Here is a 20,921-nt window from a genome sequence, read left to right on the forward strand (position 1 = left end):
TGCCTCTATGTCTCCATTTTTTTTTTTTTTTTCCAAATGTAAATCCTTCGAGTTGTCACACTTTTACAAAATCTATTTTCTGAAAATCACTGACTCGCTAGAAGTAGAAGGAAGCCACCCCAGGACAGAAGGACTTTTTTTCCACCTGTGTTTGGTTGGAAGGCCTGTCAGGCCGGCTTCCTGAGGGGCAAAGCTCTTGCGCCCCTAGGGCTGACCCACCAGTGTGCTGTGATGTGCCTTGGAAGAAGATGGGCAGAAAGCCGGAGGCTTTTCTTCCTAGGTATTCGTAGACCTTCCACATTGTAGGAAACACGCTATGAATCCTGTTTCACTTCCTCTTTCCTTATTCATGTTACCCACGGGGGTGGTTCAGATAATCACTTCCACACACCAAGTTCAACTCTTCCCCCTCCCTCTCTGACCTCCAAGTTGCTTCTCTTTAAGGGTTCCAGGTCTGGAGAGGCAACAGCGACCTTTAACTTTGCCTCCTCCCAAACTTCATGGTCACAAGACAAACCCGTCTTAAGGAGGCCTTGACTTTAGAAGCACTTAACAGCTTTGCCATAACCTTGTGCTTAGAAACCAGATTCCAGGAGAGGCCTGTGCGTCAGCAGAGTCTGTAGCTTCAATATGCTGCCAGCGAGTGCACGTCTACGTCACTTCAGAGCTGACATGGCTTTCAGTGGCTCCACAAACAGGATTTATTTGGATTTAAAATTTATCACTCAGGATGCAAAACTGACTGTCTTGCCAGTTTTAGTAGCCAAAACTTAAAAAGCTGTGTTGAACTCAGATTTGTCCTTAGATCTTTAATAGATGATCTCTCAAGATTTTAGTGTATTTTTTAAAATAATTTCTTTCTCTCTTCCTTTTTTTTTTTTTTTTTTTTGTGGACCTGGGGATTGAACTCAGGCCCTTGCGCTTGCCAGACAAACACTTATTCTACTGAGCTATCTCCCCAGCCCCAAGATTTTAGTGTAATTTGACTACAGCTTTGCACAAGTATTTTAAAGATACTGTGATCACCACCCCTTCAAGTTTAGCAGATATTTGCCATTGGTATACTAATTTAAAGCTTAAAATACTAACAACTACCATACATTTAATTGTGCTGGAGACAGATTTAGTTAAAAACTTCCCAGGCATATTGAAAGTAAGATTCAGTTCTCAACACGAAATATATTTATGTGCAATATTTCAATAACGTGTCCAGCGTACAAAGCGAAGCAGAAATTATGTTGATGCGCACTATCAGGCTAAGCAACACATTTAGAAAAATCTTATTTATACAAACTACTGTTTTACTGCAAAGGCAAATTTTACAGGATGCAAACCCCAAATGCAGTGCGCAGGGTAAACGCTCTACTCGCAGAGATCTGCATCTCATGCGGGAGCCTCCTGCCATTCCCTGATTCACAGTTAACAGCAACTTATTCTATCAGATCCTGTTGGGTTATAGCGGCTTCATCGAGGCAGGGAAGCATTTCTGCTACATCCACCTTCCAAATGGTTCGGCCCCCAGGGGCTGGAGGGAGGGATCTGAGTTCCTGGGCGTCAAGCTGGGATCAGAGAGCTAAAGCTCCATTGAGCAGGCTGGGGCCGCGGGCATCCTCATGTCCCTGGTTGGTCTACAGGGCAGCTTGCCACTTGCTCCTGTTTATCTACCTCATTGGACAGGTTCTCTCTCTCTCTCTCTCTCTCTCTCTCTCTCTCTCTCTCTCTCTCTCTGTGTTTGTATTTCAGGGAAGGGTCTACAGGGTGTTCAGGGTCTCACTACTAGATTGGACTCGTAGTGATCCGCCTATTTACAGCCTCCCAAGAGCTGGGACTATAGCCGCATGCCACCATGCCCAGTCTCTGGACAGGTTCTCCATAAGAGTAGCCACCAGCAATTTATTCAGCCTGAGCCTGTGATTAAACCCAAAGCTTATAAGGACATATTCTCCACCAGTACAGTCTAAAGCAATTCACAGGACTCCCTGGGCAGTAAGTACCAGCAGAACATTTTTCCATCTTTTTTGTTTGTTTGTTTTTTATTTTTCCATCTTAGCATGAGGTCACATGCACCTAATGACCACTCACACTTTCCCTTCAGTTCCTAGCACACGAACCCAGCAAGCACTCAGGTATTTGCAGACAGGTGGTTAGATGAATAACATGAATAGACTCTTGCTAGCATCATTTCCTTGCTTGCTATTTCTAGTTACAGATTTCTTAAATCCCATTCTTCTTAATGTCTCTGATCTCTGCCCTTTTCCTCTCAGACAGTGTAGCTAAGCCTTTCAACATCACCATCTGAACTTCTGTTAAAGTATCATGCTTTTTAATCTCTCAGATCCAATTTTCTTGGTTTCCCTGGCTTAATATTAAGCCTGATCATTAACCGCCTACCCAACTTAGGTGCACATGTCTTGTCTTCCCCCATCATTTCTCTCTCTCAGCACCTCTCTGCTCTGTAGCTGGAAGAATGCACAACAGAAGTACAGAAGATGCAAAGCCTACAGGCACTGGTGCTCGCTCTTGGGGGAGTCATGTTTGTTTTCTGATCCTGCCTGAGGAGAGATTCCTGAGTGGGGCTGGGTAGTTGGACTAAGGCTTTGAGGTGCTATCGCTTCAACTCCCACTTGGGATTGTGGGCATAAGATCAGAATAGATGGGAAAGGAACAATGCTGTGAGCTTTTGAAGGGGAAATTCTAAATAACATGATTGATATTGCTGTCTTTCATTTGGATGATATTTGAAAAGCTTAATTGCTCTTTTGAATTTGTCACCTCTTTTTATTCTCTCACAAGCTCTGGGAGGGGCAGCCCCAACTGCCTTCAGGACACATGAGGGCAAGCAAAAGTACAAGGCCTTCACAGCTTCACCAGCATCACCTACATCATGAAAAAGTCATTGCCAGGATATTGACTTTTGGTCTCTGGTTTTCAAGAATCCTTCTTGGAGATCCTCGTGCGTTGGCAAATGTTTGATGATCTTGTCTTAGAAAAGGTGCCCTGCCCGTTGCTCAGTGGATGGAGATAGCTATTCAGTGTCTGAGGTCACACTTAAAATTTCCACTCATGAGAAAGAAACTGAAAGCACTTCATAACACTTAAGGACACGGTGTCTTCCAGAATAAAGAAGAACCAGAGGCCGGGGAGCTGGCTGGGGAGCTGGCTCAGTGGAATAAGTGCTTCTTTGGCAAGCACAAGGGTCTGAGTTCAATCCCCGGTTCCGCAAAAAATAAAAGGAAGGAAGGAAGGAAGGAAGGAAGGAAGGAAGGAAGGAAGGAAGAAAGAAAGAAAGAAAGAAAGAAAGAAAGAAAGAAAGAAAGAAAGAAAGAAAGAAAGAAGAACCAACTATCAATGTGATTGACACCTTTGAAGATGTTGCTGGGGACCAGGAGAAGATGGTGAGCTGGATCCCAAGGGGGTAGAAAGAGGTAGCTGGATTCGCACCCAGCACTCTGTGGAAGATACTGGTGAGGCTTTTATGCTTTCCTTGAACAATGAAGAGAGAATAACAAGATAGAATAAAAAATGTGATTGGTGAGTGCTGTCACATGTCCATTTTTTTTTTTAAATTATATTTAAAAGCTGACTCCATGGCCCTGGTTATTTTACTTTCCCTTTTTGTTCGTCTCCCCAGCGCCTGTCACCAGCTAGCACCTGACATTCCTTAGCAATTTTACTGACTGCTTGCACAGAAGAAGGTAAACATCACGCCGGCAGGGATTTCTGCCTGTTCTGTTTGCAGCTGTTCTGGGACACGTGCCTAGAATAACGCCGGGCACATCGCTGGCAATAACTGAGCAAACTTGCACAAGAACCCTAAGGTAGGGATCCTGGAGCGTTTGCCACGATCACAGAGCCAGTGAGCAGTGAGTCCAGGGCACACGGGCAAGACTCAAGCTGTCATCTAAGCTGCGGTCTGTAGCTGTGCAGGGTTCAGGGGTCACCTCGGTTTATCTCAGCATGGTCCACTAGACATTCAAGTCACGCAGCCCACTAACTCCCTTTCTTCCCAAACTCTGCTCATTAAGCAACTTTCTGATTCTAATCTGGCTTCCCAAGGGGGGAAAAATACACTGACCAGCCAACATGCCTGTCTGTTCTGCTTGCAAATTGTAATTTATCTTGCTAAGTCAAGGACAGGCAATCAATGCATACACATTCTCATCTGCTTTTTGACTCCGCCTAGCGAATTCCTAGCCCAGTCCATTCTGTGACCCTGACGACATCTAGGCTCTGAGCTTGCAAAGGCTGGCAGTCAGTCTAGACTGCTGTCACCTGAGAGAGAGAGACAGCCTTGGGACACTACTCCAGGGAGACCATCTGCCGAGCTCTCTGGCCACCTCCCCAGGTGGTGACCTGGTATCGTCACCATGTTCTATTTTTAGCAAGGCTGTACACTGACTACAGCTACCTATTATAATTTGGGAATGACAGTGATGAAGAAAAATTGTGAAATGAAGCTTACTGCTATCACACGGGCTTAGCTAGAGCAGGAAAGCAAGCCAGGGCTTTATTTCAGGGTACATGTGCAGGGTGAAGCTAGATTCTACACTCAGGTCAGACCATTTTCACACCGGAAAAGGCATAATACCATTACAAAGGATAAAACATTCATTTGAGCTACTAACAGATTACAAATTCCTGTAGCTTGGGTCCTAATATGTTAAATATAACATAAAGGGATGGCTCTGTACATTCCTCAACCATGCAAGGACTTACAAATAGCTCCTTCAACTTTAATCACATAAATCATTTTTTAACTGTAATTATTTCATGGACATACAGTTATCTTCAAACTCGTAAGACAGGAATTTAGAGATTTTATTAAATCCACATGACACCATAGAAATGTTAAACTGTTCATGACTGTTCACTATTATATATATCTATGGGTTTACAATTTTAAATCCCAAAGTAAATTTTCTCCAGTGTGCTTTCATTCTAGGAGTAATAAAGTGGGAAGGAAGGTGCCTTCTACAGAAAATAAATTGTGGATAATGTTGACATGCCATTTAAAGGACTAAGATGATTACATTTTAAGCTTAAAGTATTTAAAAGGCTTTAAATAGGAGGTTTGTAGGCCGGGGAGATAGCTCAGCAGACTAAGCACGTGCCTGGCAAGTGCAAAGACCTGGGCCTGATCCCCGGTGCCACATGCCATGTGGGCTCCACCCCAGGCCCACCAAGCTGGCCCCCAAAAGCGGGCATGGAGGTGCACGCCTGTAATCCCAGAACTGGGGAGGCTTAGACAGGAGGATCACTGCAAGTCTGAGTTGTGTAGCAAGACCCTGTACCAAATACATAAATTAAAAAATACTAGTAAATAGGACACTTGTTAACAATTATCCTATTTGGTTAAGGCGGTATTATGGGATAAAGGCATTTAAGGTGATCAAGCACAAAAGCCCTGGGTATGGAAGGAGAAAACTTTTAGACAAAACTGCTTCCACAGCTGGTGCCTTTCTGAGAAACCACTTCTAATCTGACTAGTTTTGCGTATCATAGTATTTCTCGCCTATTGTCAAATTTGCCATGAAAACAATAAATTACTTTAAACTAGAAAGTAAAAATAATGCATAAGCTTTTAAAAAGCCAGGAGAAAAATGAATTTTGAAGTAATTGCCACTTAAGCATCCTTTCCTGGCTGCTGACAGGTTTTGGTAATTATGCAACAAATAGTCTTATTTTCTGAAATCAGCTTGTCTCCGCGTGCATCGGCGCAGCTCACCCTGCTCCCATTCCCATCAGAAACTTAAAAGACGTTGCCCACGTGATGTGGAAAATGAGCTTTCTGTCAGCAACAGGAGAAATAAGAAAACCCAACTAAACTGCGAAGAAAGTAATGAAAGGCTCCCCGAGCTTTAACTACAACTTCACGCCCTGCACAGCCTTTCATTTTCAAAGGTATCATTACCGATTCCCTTTGTTAATTTTCGGTTTTGATGCCTATAAGTAATGTGTTTTGCCGAAAGTGGGGTTAAATAGTATTCTTTTTTTTTTTTTGTTAGCAGCGATATCTCTATCAGGAATCACCTGAGCGTAGTCTATCTCCGCTTGATCCTCAAAATAAAACCTGCTCTCTTGCTGTTGCTGGAGTAACAGTGTGGTCTATCATTTTCTTCTCCGCTGTTGTTTTCTGCTTTCTTTTATGACAGGAAGACTAAAGAGGTGGCAAGGTTTTCTGTTGGCTCTTTGTTTAGGCTACTAGGAGTTGAACTCAATGTGTTTGCATGTGTCTCTATCTACCTTCCCAGCCCTTTCTATTTGGAGACAGTTACACTAAGGTGCCCCAACTAGGCTTAAACTTGTGATCCTCCTGCCTCTGTCAAGCAGAGTACTAGAATGACATGGGCGAACCACCACAGCTGGCTAAAATGCAAGGCTTTTCTTTCTGTTTTTGTGTTTTTTTAGGGAAGGGTCTACAGGGTGTTCAGGGTCTCACTACTAGATTGGACTCAGTGATCCGCCTGCTTACAGCCTCCAAGAGCTGGTATTACAGGCGCATACCACCATGCCCCGTCTCAACTGCCCTCTCAGTGCGCCCTGGGGGTGGGGCTGACCCCTGAGCCTGCTTACAGGTGCTTTAATCTGCTGAGCTATTTGGCCGGCCCTGAAATGCAAGGTGTTTTTGTTTTTTGTGGTACCAGGGATTGAACTCAGGACCCTGTGCTTGCCAGGCAAGCGCTTATTCTACTGAGCTATCTCCCCAGCTTGAAATGCAAGTTTTTAAAGAGACTGTTCCTCCCCAGCTAGGAATCCCTAGATATGCCCATCATAGGAAGGAAGAACCCAGTTGGCCAGGAAGAGAGCTCTCTGTTTGAATAATCTTTTTCAGAAGAACAATAAAAGCAACCTGTTGATTGGCTCCTTTTAAAAAGAATGAGATATCAATAGTTCCAATAACCACAAAAAAGTCATTTTCTGCTAATTTTAGAATAAATTTTCTAGTTTCATAAAACCAGCATGATGACTTTTTTTCCCCTACAGAATGAATAGATAAGACATCAGGTGGTTCCTTGGTCTCACAGAAAATTACCCAGAGACCATTTGAACTGGGATTGATTAAAAAAAAATGACAGCTAACTGTGAGCTTTGAAGATGACTCAAAGCCTTAACTCTTCCAAATTCTCAGACAATAAAGCAATTCTTGATCTACTGAATTCTATAGAGTGACTGTAAAGGTTTCCATTACACGAGACCGAATACACCCAATTTACAACCTTAGATATATACTTTTGTCTTGAAGACCCGTAAGGCAATTGTGTAAAACACTATGTCAAAGACTGTTGTTGGAAATACTAAAAGATTTCATGATATAAAAAAGACACCGATGGCATTTAAATTGAACAAAATGATTCCTTACTTTCCATATAAATTTTAACCATCTTTCTAGCAAGCTTTTTCAGTAAATACTCACGAAATAAGTGTTTTGTGCTTTGTCCTGCAGATGCAGTTTACCTCCCTGATTGATTTCTTTCTCGGAGCTCAACCACTTTCCACACTCCACCTTTTCTCCCTTATTAGAGGTGATATAGTCTTCGCTTCTATTAAATTCACGTCCACCAAACTACTGAGAACAAGGGAGATGCAGAGACGATGATAGCGTGGGACAAGATTTCGTGAAGCAGGTTTGTCATCAACTACAAAAATTCAACAAAAGCCCATGATGCAGATAGGGAAAAATAAAGAAAACAATGGAGCTAGAGGAAGAGAAGAAACCTGGCAATACAGCCAAGCTGAGACACAACCTTGGGAACAAATACAAATAGGCAATAGAACAATATATTTATTCTGGAAAGAACTATCACATTACCATGCTGTAAGCAGATCTAATAATTTGCCCTTTCCCAGCTGGAGAGATTGTATTGAGGTGTGTGATCCCATGTGGCTACCACTGCAGACACCTGGTCCTCCTTAGGGCCCTGCCTTTCGTCACTAATAGAAATGGATTTCTGTTCCTCCTCATGTAGTCCTTGATCAGGGAAAGAGCAAGAGAAACGAGTTGGCTGATGCAGATTGTTGACTAAAATCCAACCGCAGTCTCCACTCCGTTTTCCTAGCTGTGTTTCCCCAGACAGACCAGAGGTGGGACCCTAATCATTACCAGACTTGCCACTTCCTTTAAGTCAATTCATTTGGTGCTGTGGGGCTGTTTGAGGGCCACAGAACCAGTGGGGCTTATAATAAGGAAGAGCGTCTCGCTGATTCTCCAAGCTTGGAATGTGAAGTCTTTACCGACCTCTGTCTTCCAACCAGGTCTGGACATGCACTTTTAATTACAGAGCCACAGACTACCAGAGAGCAAAAGGTCTTTTGGTGCAGTTAATTTAATGCCCTGATTTTCATGAAAGGAGGCAAGAGGGGGTTAAATAACCTGACCAATCTCCCCAAATCTCTTCTTTACTAATGAGGTTCTCCATGTCAAGGCCAATCTGGAATCCTTAGATCCTCTGACCAGAGGATGTACCTGACTGTGTGTGGACACCAGAGCTATAAATCTTAGGAAAAGAATCACATTCCTCACTAGTAGAGGTCTTGGGTACAGTTTTAAGTGTTAAAACATGTATCTCTATATCTTTTTTGGACAGATAAGGACAATGAGAAAGTAAGACAATTCCCCAGAGTCACACAGCTAGCAGTAGCCCAGCTCTTATATGAACTCAGCCACTTTAATACCTGTGCTTTTGATTACTGTACAGTTTTGCTATAGCTCTCACCTGCATTATTAGGAAGCCGAGCTAAATTACGAATGCATTTCCTCACATACTATTGGCCCATTCATTTATTCAAGCATTCAATCAGCAGATATTTACGAAGCACTGCTGTATGCTGAAGCTGCTCGAGGGCCTGGTGCTACAGCAGTGACCCAAGAGACGCTGCTGCCCTAATGCACATCACGTTCAAGTGTGGGAGGCGAACGCACTAAAAGAATGGTATGTTCGCTGTCAGAAATGTTTCAGGGAAATAGAAAAGCAAGGTAAGGTGATAAAGAAGGATAGCAGGGAGGAGGCAAGTTGTTCTGAAAAGGTGACCAGAGCAAGGCTCTGTGAGCTGGTGACATTTAAGCAGAGGCTTGCAAAATGTGACAGAGCATTCGGATGTTGTGACTGCGAGGAGAACAGACGCAAAGGCCAGCGAGCGGAAGGGAGCTGGGCAGTGTGGGAACAGCCAGGGAGTGAGGCAGCCAGAGCCTCTGCGGGGGAGGGCGGAGGGCAGCAGAGGGCAGGGCTCGTGGGTCTGGACAAGATGCTTAGATGTGATCCTGTGCGCAGGAGGGAGCCAGCCGAAGTCTGAAGCAGGAGAGCGCAGACTCTGGTTTATGTTAAAAATTGTCTCATTGTCCTGCAGGGAATGATCAGCAGGAGGACAAACCTGAGAGCACAAAGGTCACCTGGGCGGCGCCTGCCTGCATCTAGAGGACAGCTGAAGGTGATCGGGGCTAGTGAGCTAGGTGTTTGGGGATTAACACTCAATTGAATACGATAGAAGAGATATTTGATAGATTGTATAGGAGAGAGAAAAATGAGGAGTGTTAGCGTCCAGATAAGACGTAAAGTTTCCTATTAAGTATTTTAAAAAGCAAAAAAATGCAAGAGCAGAAAAGGGAGACTAGTTCTGACATACAGCAGAGAATTCGACTGGTTCTGTCCCTGACCCCCGGGAAGAAGACTCTAAATACTCAGAATTTCCTGGGACAGGGCTGCTCACCGGGAAGACCAACTCTGTAGTGAGAGGTGTGGGTTCTGAGTCAGCCGTGCTTTGGGGAGGGCAGGAGCCTGGAGACTGAGTTCACTTATTGGCCAGTATTTGGCCAGTCAGCTGTTGTAACAAAACCCAGTAAGAGCTGCACGGAGAAGCTCAGTGGTGCTTCCTCGTAGTTACACATGTGGCTGAGCCGGCAGGCAATGACCCCGACTCCACAGGGAGAGAGCACAGAAGCCCTGTGCTCAAGACCTACCCAGCCTCCTCACTGGCAGCCTTCAGCACTGATCTGTAGCTGTGAATGCGGTGCTCCTTTGGGTTCTGCGCTATTCTAGTGAATCAGCAAATCTTAAGCGGTCACAGGAACCCCCAAATCTTCAGCCAATGAGTCTAAAGTATGGATGATCTCAGAGCCCCCAAAGGGCAGCAGGCCTAAGAAGTAAGAAGCTCTCTTGGGGACAATGGTCTACAATTTTTGTGGGTTCTGGGGTAACTCTGAGTGGTCAGCATCATACTTGGACTGCAGGAGCACCAGTAGGTGTCACACAGCACCCCGGGTCACTGTCATTGCATAACATGGGGGGACCTGGGCAAAAACCTTTATTCACAGTCAGGCACTAATAGGGAGGGAGTGTTGGAATCCCCAGGCCACTCTGTCCTAAAAGGTAAGCAGAGGCCTGTACATATTGCATCATTCAAATCAATTTACCAGGCTAAAATCTCTTGGCATTGTGGTGATGGTGGGGGTGGTAGGGGGTGGGGGTGTCTTCCATGTGGAGTTTCAAATATAAGTGGCTCCACCAAATAAATAAATTAACTGTTAGTAACCATGCTACTACCAACCAGAAAATATAAGTTTTATGCAAGACCGATCTCCCTTGGTCTTCTCTTCTGAGCCCCAGTTTTGTTATTTTCAGGCCCAAGGAATCATCACTCTCAGAGTGGCCCACTGTCACCATATGCACAATGTTCCGACACTCAAATCCCCATTTCTCTAAGTGTTGCAGGGGAGAGATAGCAGCTATTCATAATTCAGGCGGTGCAAATATTCTTCTCGTCACTCAAACTCAAAATTTCAGTCTTTTTCTTTCTTCCTCCTAACTAGAGTCAGCAAATCTCTCTGAATTGATTTTTCCTTTGTAGTCAGTCAGAAAATTGATCCCGAAGGCCCCCAGGTCAATTATTTAGTGTTTTCCAGTAGTTATTTGTTGAGACCTTTGTCCCACATATGTTTAGGAAGAATCCAGTTCCCAAGGAAAACAAAGCAGTAAAACACTTAAACAATGCACAAGGAGATCATTTTAGACACAAGTAAAAGTTCTCGATAAAATAGACTAGCTGTTCTCACAGAGGCCTTCTCTTGTTGGCATGGGATGAGCACCCAAATATTCAGAAATACTTCTGAATTTCTGAAGCATGCAACATTCTTTACGAAGACAACAACTCTGTCCAAAGTTGCCAGAATCGAAACCCATGTAAGGATCAGCAGGATGGGCACAGTGATAAAATCAGTCATGGGGTCAGGGCCACCAGGCACTCCTGGTTCATGGGTGGCAGCACTAGGGTGACAACTCTCCCACCCTCCAAGTCAAGTCTTTCCACCATGGGCAGCCCATGTTCTCTAGCCATGGGCCTCCCATTATGTTGTCCATCAATGCAAAGACCACTGCTTTTCCTGCTTTTGCCCCTTCAGATCTCCTGTGGTGTGTGTGACACCTCCTAACCATTCAAGGAAAAATCATAGCCTCTCTAGATAAAAGTCACTGATGACTAGGTGCTTTGGCATACACCTGCAATCTCAGCATTCTAGGGGACGAGGCAAGAGGATTCTAGGTTTGAGCCCAGCCTGGGCAACTCTGTGAGATCCTTTCTTAAAATCTGAAAAAAAAAAAAAAAAATGGAAAAGAAGAAAGCAAAGATACAACTCAGTGTGAAAGCCCTGGGTTAATTCTCTAATACTGCCAAAAACAGAACAGCAAAGATCACAGACATTTTTCTTTTCCTTGCAAGATCAAGCACAAACGCCTTCCCATGAGCAATTCCTACCATTTAGCTCCAGCCTAAGCCAGGTAGTTTAGGCTCTCGCTGGGTATCCATTACAGTCAGCTCTTCATGTCCCTAGGTTCAGCCTGTGTGGATTCAACCAACCGCAGATCGAAAATATTTGGAGAAATAACAGCTGTACGGAAAGAACATGTACAGACTTTCTTTTCTTGGCATGAAATTCCTTAACACTACAGGCTAACTAATTACCAAGGGCTTCTTCTGCAGGAAGTGTCACAAGTAATCTGGAGATGATTTCCAGCATATGGGAAGGTACTGGTAGGTCCCATGCAAACATCATGTGAATTTATGTAAGGGGCCTGAACGCCCACAGATTTCTGTATCTACAGCAGGTTCTGGATACACAGGGATAACTGGTCTCACTGCTCATTTCTTTTATAGGCAGTACCTCTGTGTCTAGCCTGGAGAATAGCTTCTCATCTAGAGTTCACCAGGTGTCACTGCCTGATGCTGTCAGTGCCTTCGTGACCATGTGCTACGGTCTCTACCAGTCCCAAGCTTCCGAAGCAAAGGAATTCACCCTCCTTTACTTGGGCTTCCCTGGAGTGTCCAACTCTTACAATAGCCAGGACAAGCTCTCAATAGAAGTCACTAAACAAGCATTCCATGAGCCTCGAAATGTCATCCTGTCTTTCAAACACTCCTATAAATTAGGGAATTTAGTGTCATATTTACCATTTTGTCACATAACACATAAATAGTAACTTAAGTTAATTTTCGCGAAACCCTATCAGTAGGAACCGTTCCTCGTTCTACAGATGAAGAAATTGAGGCACAGAGAGACTAAGTGACCCGACCAAAGCTCCCAAAGTCTTTTCGTCTGTGGCTAAAACTTTGTGTCACCCTGTGGCTCATGCACAGTATCCCATCATTAAATCCCTCTACTCAATCAGGATTCTTCTTTCATTTTTCTTCAGCACAAGTGAGTTACACATTAGAAAGTGAAGTACTCATTAGACTGAGAAGAAAGAATAAATTTTATCATCCCCAATAAAATGAAGTTATCTTATTAAATATTTGCTGGCACTATATCTTTTTCTCCCAAAGTGACTGTTCAAGCTAGATTTCACCGTTTCAAAGGATTCTAAGCCCTCAGGGCAGGAAACAATAATTTTCCCAGCCCTGCTATCTACCTGCACATCCTGAGATTAAAGACCCCAGCCCTCATGCACCTGCCAAAAACACAGGTGAATTTTCTCGCAGAAGATTTGGCTGTGGATCTTAAGGAAAATTCATGGTCTGTTCTGCTTCCACGTGTCCTACTGAGAAAAGCATGACACGAAAGTGTAATCCATGGGCTCGAGCTCAGCAGGAGTTAAGGCCAGATTCTAGCTGGGGTGGATCAAGCCACATGCGACCTCCCAGAAAATAAGATGAGGTCAGTCAACTCTCACCCCTTGAAAATCTCTGCTACAACTGCCTCTGATCCTGTCTTACAAAACAGAGAGGAGTATTCCAAAAATTTGTTGTAAAAAATATCTTAGGTAGTAGACATGAGCCTCTGCGTCACAACTTGGCCTATCAAGACGCCAAGAGGAAACTCGGATTATCTCTTTAAAAAGGTACAGCTACTTTCTCGATCAACCTACCTCTGAATTTGGCTATTTTTGAATTTCAGGTTCTGGTAAACTAGAGTTTTATTTTTATGTAGAGCATGTTTGAAATGCTCATCCCTAATCCCACAGAATAATATAAACACTTTGAAACTTTTTGTCAGTGTTAATAATTACGGCAGAATACTAGTTCTTCTACTGAGGAAATTCAGAGGATCAGAATATGATTTTTAAATCAAAACACTGTGCTTCATCCTGGATTTCTTGTCAAAAGCTAGAAGACATGAAAAAGTTGACTTTATCATGGCAAAATGCTGCAAGTTCTTCATTGAGGGATCCTACAATGTATTTTTTTTTTTTAATGAACTAAATATCCTGGATGTTCTCATCAATTAGATTGGTCAAAGGCAAATGTGGTTTCCAGTATGAAGAAGAAGCTAGGTAAGGCATGTTCCTAGACAACTGCGTGTTCATCCCACATCAATGCCCACCACCCCCTGCCACAGGACTTCTGCCCTGTGTCCTCTCTGGGATATGTCACATGGCATCATTCCACACATCTCTGTGAGAGGACTTATCCTAAAATCACATGTAAAATTCAGATGGATTCAACGGTTCCAGTAATCAAATATGAAAGAGAAACATACAGTAATACAGGAGCAAAATGATAAGTTTGGGTTTGGTGCAGACAATCTATCAAGTTGCTTTTGCCCAACCTTTGTCTTGGTAATAATTCTCATTATTGAACTATGTAAAAATCATGGTCACTCATTAAGAATCTGCCTTCTGTACCAAATAGGAAACCTGTGACAGGTCCTACCTGTTCTGGTCTCTGTTCCCCTTTCGAGCTAGTTTTTACTACTGAACAAGTGTGTCCCAGTTACGTTCAGTGAATTGGTCGAATGCTTGAATGTTGCGTGGGTTAAGGATGATTTGCAACTGCAAAGCAGCTTTTCTATTTGGCCGCGTTATTTTAACTAGCTCAGCCTTTGCAGGAGAGATGGAACCACCAAACATGCTGAGCAACAAGCATGCAGGAGATGCCTTGGCAAGTACCAGGATATACAGGACTTGTGTAATTCGCACAGAATTCTGGTAAGGACTGGTATCACTGCCCCTTACAGATGTGGAAACATGCTGGGGGCTGAGGTAACTTAGCTCAGATGCTGTTATTTCAAAACACCTTGATCTCTAAATCCCATAAAAGTAGCAGACTATACCAACATGATATTTAATAACTGGTCTCGAAAATACAAATGTGGAATTGCTTTTGCAAAATTCAGCAAGTACTTCTTTATAGATAATATGAGTTCCAAATCCTGCGGAATGTAGCTTGACTGATAACCTTACCTAATGCAAGAGTAATATTTCAGGTTAATTGTCAGACTTACTAATTACTCAGAATGTGGCCTGGGCTACGCTAGTCCATGAGGGGCCATTAGAGGAGCCCCACGGCTTTCCCGTATATAGTTCTCATTCCCACAATTTACATTTTGATGGCATCTGTAGCTCTCTGGAAGAAAGCCAGAGTTCCTGAGTAAAACGTATCAGTCCTAACAATGTGGACATTATCATTCCAGCAAGCCAACTGAGAATTCAACAAGATCTTACAGTAATGACTAGAACTGGGAAACAAGAATTTTTTTTCAGCACAGCAGGAAGAAATCTTTTTATTAAGGTTATGAGAATCAGAGATGTGAACATCCTTTTATAGGCTTAAAATAAACAATTTAGGGTGGATCATTATTTCCAAAGGCCTTTACATATTGCACAAATCCAGATCGTTTTGCTCTAAACATTCACTGTTGCATAATTTCATATAATCAATGTTGAGTCAGAAAATATCTGCAAGCAGACCAAACCTCTTCTAGGTTCATTGGCTAATGAAAAACTAAAATCCCCTCTCAGACTCATCCTGTGACCATAGTTTTTTCTCCTCTTTGATTCAACTTTGTGATGATTTAAATCTGAATGGTAGACCTGACCTTATGATTGTTATTATTAAGTTAACAGTTATCTCTGTCCCCCGTTGGGTCCAAGGGCAAGTTTTCTCTGATCTATTCATTTTGCACAATCTTTTGGTTAGTCTTAGCCAAATCTGTGGCTTCAATGGTGAAGTATATTTGAGTGACTTGTGAATCTTTATGATCCTTTAACAAATCATGACTATATACCAGGCACTGTTCTATGCTCTGCGAGTGGTCTAGTGGATAAAAGACACTAGAATTTCATCTTTGCAGTAGTAGTTGAACCTTCTAATGGATTGTCCATCTGAACTCTACGCTCAGGTACTCAGCTTCTTCCTGGAAGAGCCTATCACGTCGTTTCCACTCCTGTGCAGTTCTCACCGCTATTTAAGCCCCTTCCCCAACTATCCGATGTCGGTGAATGAATGACCTTCCTTTTGCTTTCGTTAACTCTATCTTAATTTTTCACCTCTAACATTTCTTTTGCATTTCTAATGGCATTTCCGCAGCAGCACTGTTGTGGTTTGGATCTAGTTGTTCCCCTAAAGCCTCATGTAGGTCATAGGGCAGAACCATCTGGAGAAGCAACCAGTGGCTTGAAGGGTGGGGCTAGAGGGCCAGGGTGGAGCTTGAGGGGGCGGGGCTAGATGACAGGGGCGGGGCTAGAGGGGCGGGGCGAGGTTTGAGGGGTGGGGCTAGAGAGGTGTGAACTGTTAAACCCACTAGCCTGTGTTTTCTCAGAGGCGTGGAGACGGTCATTCTGCACACCGCAGCCCCCAGCCTCTCCTCCAGTGTCTTGAAACCTCCAGTCACTGTGAGCTAAATAAACCTTTCCTTCCCTCATTTTAAGTGTCAGGTGTTTGTCCCAGCAACAAGGGAAGAGTAACTAATACAATCATCTCCCATGCTTGTTGCTGGATAATAAAATTGTTTTCTGGGCTGGCCAGATGGTTCGAAGAACTAAAGTGCATGCTGCCCCCGCCCCCCGAGAGGGCCACTGAGACTGGGCGTCGTCGTGGTGCACGCCTGTAATCCCAGTGCTTGGGAGACCGAACACAGCCGATCTGTAACTCCTGACTCTCATCTCTTTGATTTTCTCTCTCTGAGGGGCTTTCCTCAGCTTTTCCAATAAGGTAAAAAGCTGCCAAGCACACGCTCTTTGTGCTTTGGCTCCTACCCACCATGCGAGGCCTAGCCTCTGTCTCCTCCGGCTGTCTGCAGACACATCTTTCTTCTCCATCGTCATTAGCCGGGGCACCCAGGTGTAACCGCCTCCCAGGCCCTCTGTGCTACCCTTGCTGGGAGCCGAGAAGCTCCTGCACCTCGCGTCCTGACTCTATTGCTTCATCAGAGCTTCCTGCAGGAAATTAGAAACCGGCCTCCGCTTTGAATCCCTCAGCCAGCCCAGTGCCAGGAACGCGGTCAGCACCCAGCCTGTGTGGGTCGAACAGACAGACCTATCAAGAGTGGGAAATAAATGAAGGCCCACGTGTTCAAGGCATTTTAGATTGTATCTTCACTGCTGTGGCTTAGACCCCAGGAACTGTCATTCCTGAGAATCATAGAGATGAAGAAAGTCTGGCTCCTTCTCAAGGACTTCTTGGCTTTCGAGCCCCACCTAAACCTCTTCTTCAATATTTTTTTATATATGGCTCACTTCTGTCTGACCAGGAGATGGCACACCTACGGCGGCGATTGTAGACTTCGCCCTAGACGGGAGTGGCTTTACGCCCCGCTTCAGTCCTTTTCTAGTCAGCACTCTGGATGAGTGAAACTCTCCTCTGAATCTCAATTTACATAAAATAGTTATAATTAAAAAGGATTAGTGCAAAGCTGCTGGCATGCATCACACAATTAATTAGTTTTCTTTCTTTTTCTCACACTTTCCCTCTAAAATATACATTCTGCCTGGATCATACTTTCTTCTATCCCTTGTGCCAAAATCTTACTTTTTCTTTAAGTACTGGGAATTGAACCCAGAGCATTTGCATTAAGTTCTATCCCCAGCTGATTAAACTTGCATTTTTATTTGTCTGTTTTCAGTTTTGAGACATAGTCTTGCTAAATTGCTCAGTTGTGCATAGTGGGCTTGAACTTGTGGTCCTCCTGCCCCAGCCCCCCAGAGAGCTGGGAACACACACATGCACCACCATGGACTCAACAATCCCCCTTCTTTGAAAGGTGCATCACCTTTCATAATCTTCTCTGTGAAATAGTCCCCAGTGCCTTCAGCCAGAAATAACTGTCCTCTCTTCCGTACCGCAGTGGCTCTCTGTCTTATATATTTTGTTTAACAAATATGTGTTGAGTGCTTACCATGTACTGGGAATGAATATAGGTGCTGGGAATACCTCAGAGAAAAAACAGCTCTTTAGGCACTGGAATGGAGTGTATGTTATAACAATGAAGAAGAAAGGCATTCACAAGAATAAAAACTATAACATAAGGTTTGAATCTAAAAGTTATACAGGGTGATAGGAGAGGAGTCAGGGAAAACTGACACTTGGAACAAGCTGGGGACAATGGTACACAACAGAAGCCACACATGTGCAAAGATGCTGACCAGGGGAAAGAAAACAAGAAGGCTAGTCAGTTAGTCAGCCAATGGAGGTGGGATAGAAGGAGGTAGACTGGTGCTGGGGAGATAGCTCAGCGGTCTAAGCACCTGCCTATCAAGCACAAGGAGCTGAGTTCGATCCCCTGTACCATATGCCATGCAAGACCTAAAACCAGGTGTGGTGGTGCACGCCTGTAATCCCAGCACTGGGGAAGCTGAGACAGGAGGATCAGAATCACTATGTAGAATCTGAACTGTATAGTGAGACCTTGCATCAAATAAACAATCAAAAAGAATGAGGCAGCCTGGAGGTGGACTGCATGAGAGGTCCTTGGAAAAGGGTCAGTTTGATCCTAAGTACCACGGAAGGGTCTTCCACATGAGCACCTTTGTCTGAATGTCTGAAGATGTCCCTGGTGGCTGAGTGCATATACAGTAGTCTAGCACTCGCTGGATCTCTGACCTGTGCTGTGGTGCCTGGTGTTTATGTCTTTCCTATTCAATGGTGGTTGTGCATGGCAAGGGATGATGTTTTACTCTCGTTTTTACCAGAACCTGGTGCATACTGTTTCGCAGCAAACACTGGTCAAATTAAATGCAAATATCCTACAGCTTCTTGCTTGCTTGCCTGCAACCCTCAGTACATCTTCAATACCTCTCATCTTGGTGGATGTGCTCTGTGGCCAACCAGCTCTGGAAGAGTCCTTTTCTTCCTATTTGTATTCCTCTCAGGCCTTCCAGCCATTGTGAGGCTGTCATGTGACTTCCTGTCCCCTAGCCAGGTCTACTCCCTGCCCTGTGGACTGAATTTTTATAGCTCTCTCCTTTTAAAGCACCATGTGTGCTGTCAAGCGTGCTGGGTTCAGCTGGCCTTGCCCGCTCCAAGGGGAGCCACGGCCTCTCACTTTCTGCACTGCCCAGGAGCCAACCCCTATAGACTTTGATTCCTACTCGCATGTGCCTGGCACACGATGGACACAACATCCTGTTGTACCAGCTCTGCCACTTTGTGCAAGTGGCCCAACCTCTCCAAGCCTTGGCTTCCTCCTATGTGGACTGGTGATATTAGTAACAGGTTGCTAGAACCCTCTGAAAGAGATGACACGCTCACTCACCCACACCCAGTCTACTGTCAGGATGTATCTCAGCCCTCACATCAGCACCCATGTCGTTCGTCTGCGTGACTTCACTCAACCCCTCCAGCAACTCCTCCAGGAAAGCACTGTTGCATTCAGGAGTAATTTTTAGCTGATATGCAAAGACGTGGTTACACTAACTGCTACAGTACTTCAGAATCTTTTGTCAAATTAGCCCTTGTCCCAAGCCCTCCAACTACCCCCTCCCCCTTTTTCCTTCCATCTTTATCTGCCATGGTCTTCCCAGCAACTGAAGGGCCAATGCCTGGGACAGCTGGCAGTTTCTAGGGTCCTCTACCTTAGTGCAGCTGCTTCTACTCTTGGTTCTGACCAACCCATTACATGTATTTTGTCAGTGGGCAGACTGAAGGACCAAGAAGCTGAGCAAAATCAACAGTCCTGTAAATAGAGACTCTATGAAGTCAAGCCCCATATTCTAACAACCAGCTTCTTCACTCTACACTGAGGAATGACTAACAGCAGCCACTTTTTGGCATCTTAAACTCTGTGGACAATTACTGCCTCAGTTACTCTTCTTGCATTGCTGGGCCAAAATACCTGACACCCAAAATGAAGGAAGAAAGGTTTATTTAGCTCACAGTTAGTGGAGGTTTCAGTCCATACTCAGCTGGCTCCAAGGGAGAGTGGCACATGGCAGTGGGTAGCAGTTCATGGTAGCAGAAAACAGCATAAAAGCAAGAGTAAAAGAGCAGGAGCAGTGGCAACAATGGCAAGACAGAGCAAGTCTGTCTCCCTTATGTTGCATCCAGGATATTTGCCCCAGGCTGGGTGTAGCACTCACGCCCATAATCCCAGCAGCACTCACATCCATAATCCCAGCAACACTCATACCCATAATCCCAGAAGCACTCACACCCATAATCCCAGTGGGTCACAAACTCCAGAAGCCACCCTATGACTGCATGAGGCATTGGGTGGGACAACTAGACACCAACCATAACAATTACCTAGACACCAGCAGGCCCTGTTTTTGATAAAAATCAGGAAGTGACCCGGAACTGACTGCTCCATGTCAGTGCCCCACCTGCCTGCCTGCCTGCCTCAGCCTTGTTCTCCATCTCATTTGGAAACATCCATGCAAATCATCTCAACAGCCCCCAAATCATTTTGCTCTCCCTGCTCGCAATGAGCTCTAACAACCTTAAATTGTGGAGTCTCGAGTTCTAGCCCAGACCTGGTGAGTGTATGGGAGAGCTTCCAGTTACCCTGCGCCGGCAGGACCTACTGGTCCCAGTCCAGGTGCAGCATGGGTGAGACCCTCTTTCACCACCTTGGGACAACCCCCACCACTCTGCAGCACCTCTCCAACCCCACCTGCCCAGCAGGAATTTCTGCCACGTTCCGGGAACCCCCAGATCCAGTCCTAGCCCAGCCCAGTGAGTGTGTGGGAGAGCTTCCAGATACCCTGTGCTGGCAGGACCTACTGGTCCCAGTCCAGGTGCAGCATGGGTGAGACCCTCTTTCACCACCTTGGGACAACCCCCACCACTCTGCAGCACCTCTCCAACCCCACCTGCCCAGCAGGAATTTCTGCCACGTTCCGGGAACCCCCAGATCCAGTCCTAGCCCAGCCCAGTGAGTGTGTGGGAGAGCTTCCAGCTACCCTGTGCTGGTGTGACCTACTGGTCCCAGCCCAGGCACAGTGTGGGTGACACCCTCTTTCACCCTCCTGGGACGCCCCCTATCACTCCATAGTATCCGACACACACCCCGCCCATGGAGTAGGAATTTCTGCTGCCTTCCGGGAACCTCCAGATAAAGTCCTAGTCCAGGCCCGGTGAGTGTGTGGGAGAGCTGCCTCTCCCCCTACTCCACCTTGTACCCCCAGACTCAGCTCAGGCCTGGCATACAGGCCTGGGTGAAACCCTGCAGCTGCAATCCCTGCAGAGAGTGTAGGGGACAGAACCACCCAGCTAGTCCAGGA

At 45.0% G+C, this 20,921-nt stretch overlaps 1 protein-coding gene across 1 annotated transcript in view; it reads right to left on the reverse strand.

Annotated features, from left to right (window-relative positions):
- Itpr2 (inositol 1,4,5-trisphosphate receptor type 2) overlaps window positions 1-20,921 on the reverse strand; it is a 528,924-nt gene that overhangs the window by 16,891 nt on the left and 491,112 nt on the right. The gene's annotated exons all lie outside the window — the stretch shown is intronic.

The sequence above is a fragment of the Octodon degus genome, unplaced genomic scaffold (genome assembly GCF_000260255.1).
Source record: "Octodon degus isolate 3935 unplaced genomic scaffold, OctDeg1.0 scaffold00064, whole genome shotgun sequence".
Taxonomy (NCBI): Eukaryota; Metazoa; Chordata; class Mammalia; order Rodentia; family Octodontidae; genus Octodon; species Octodon degus.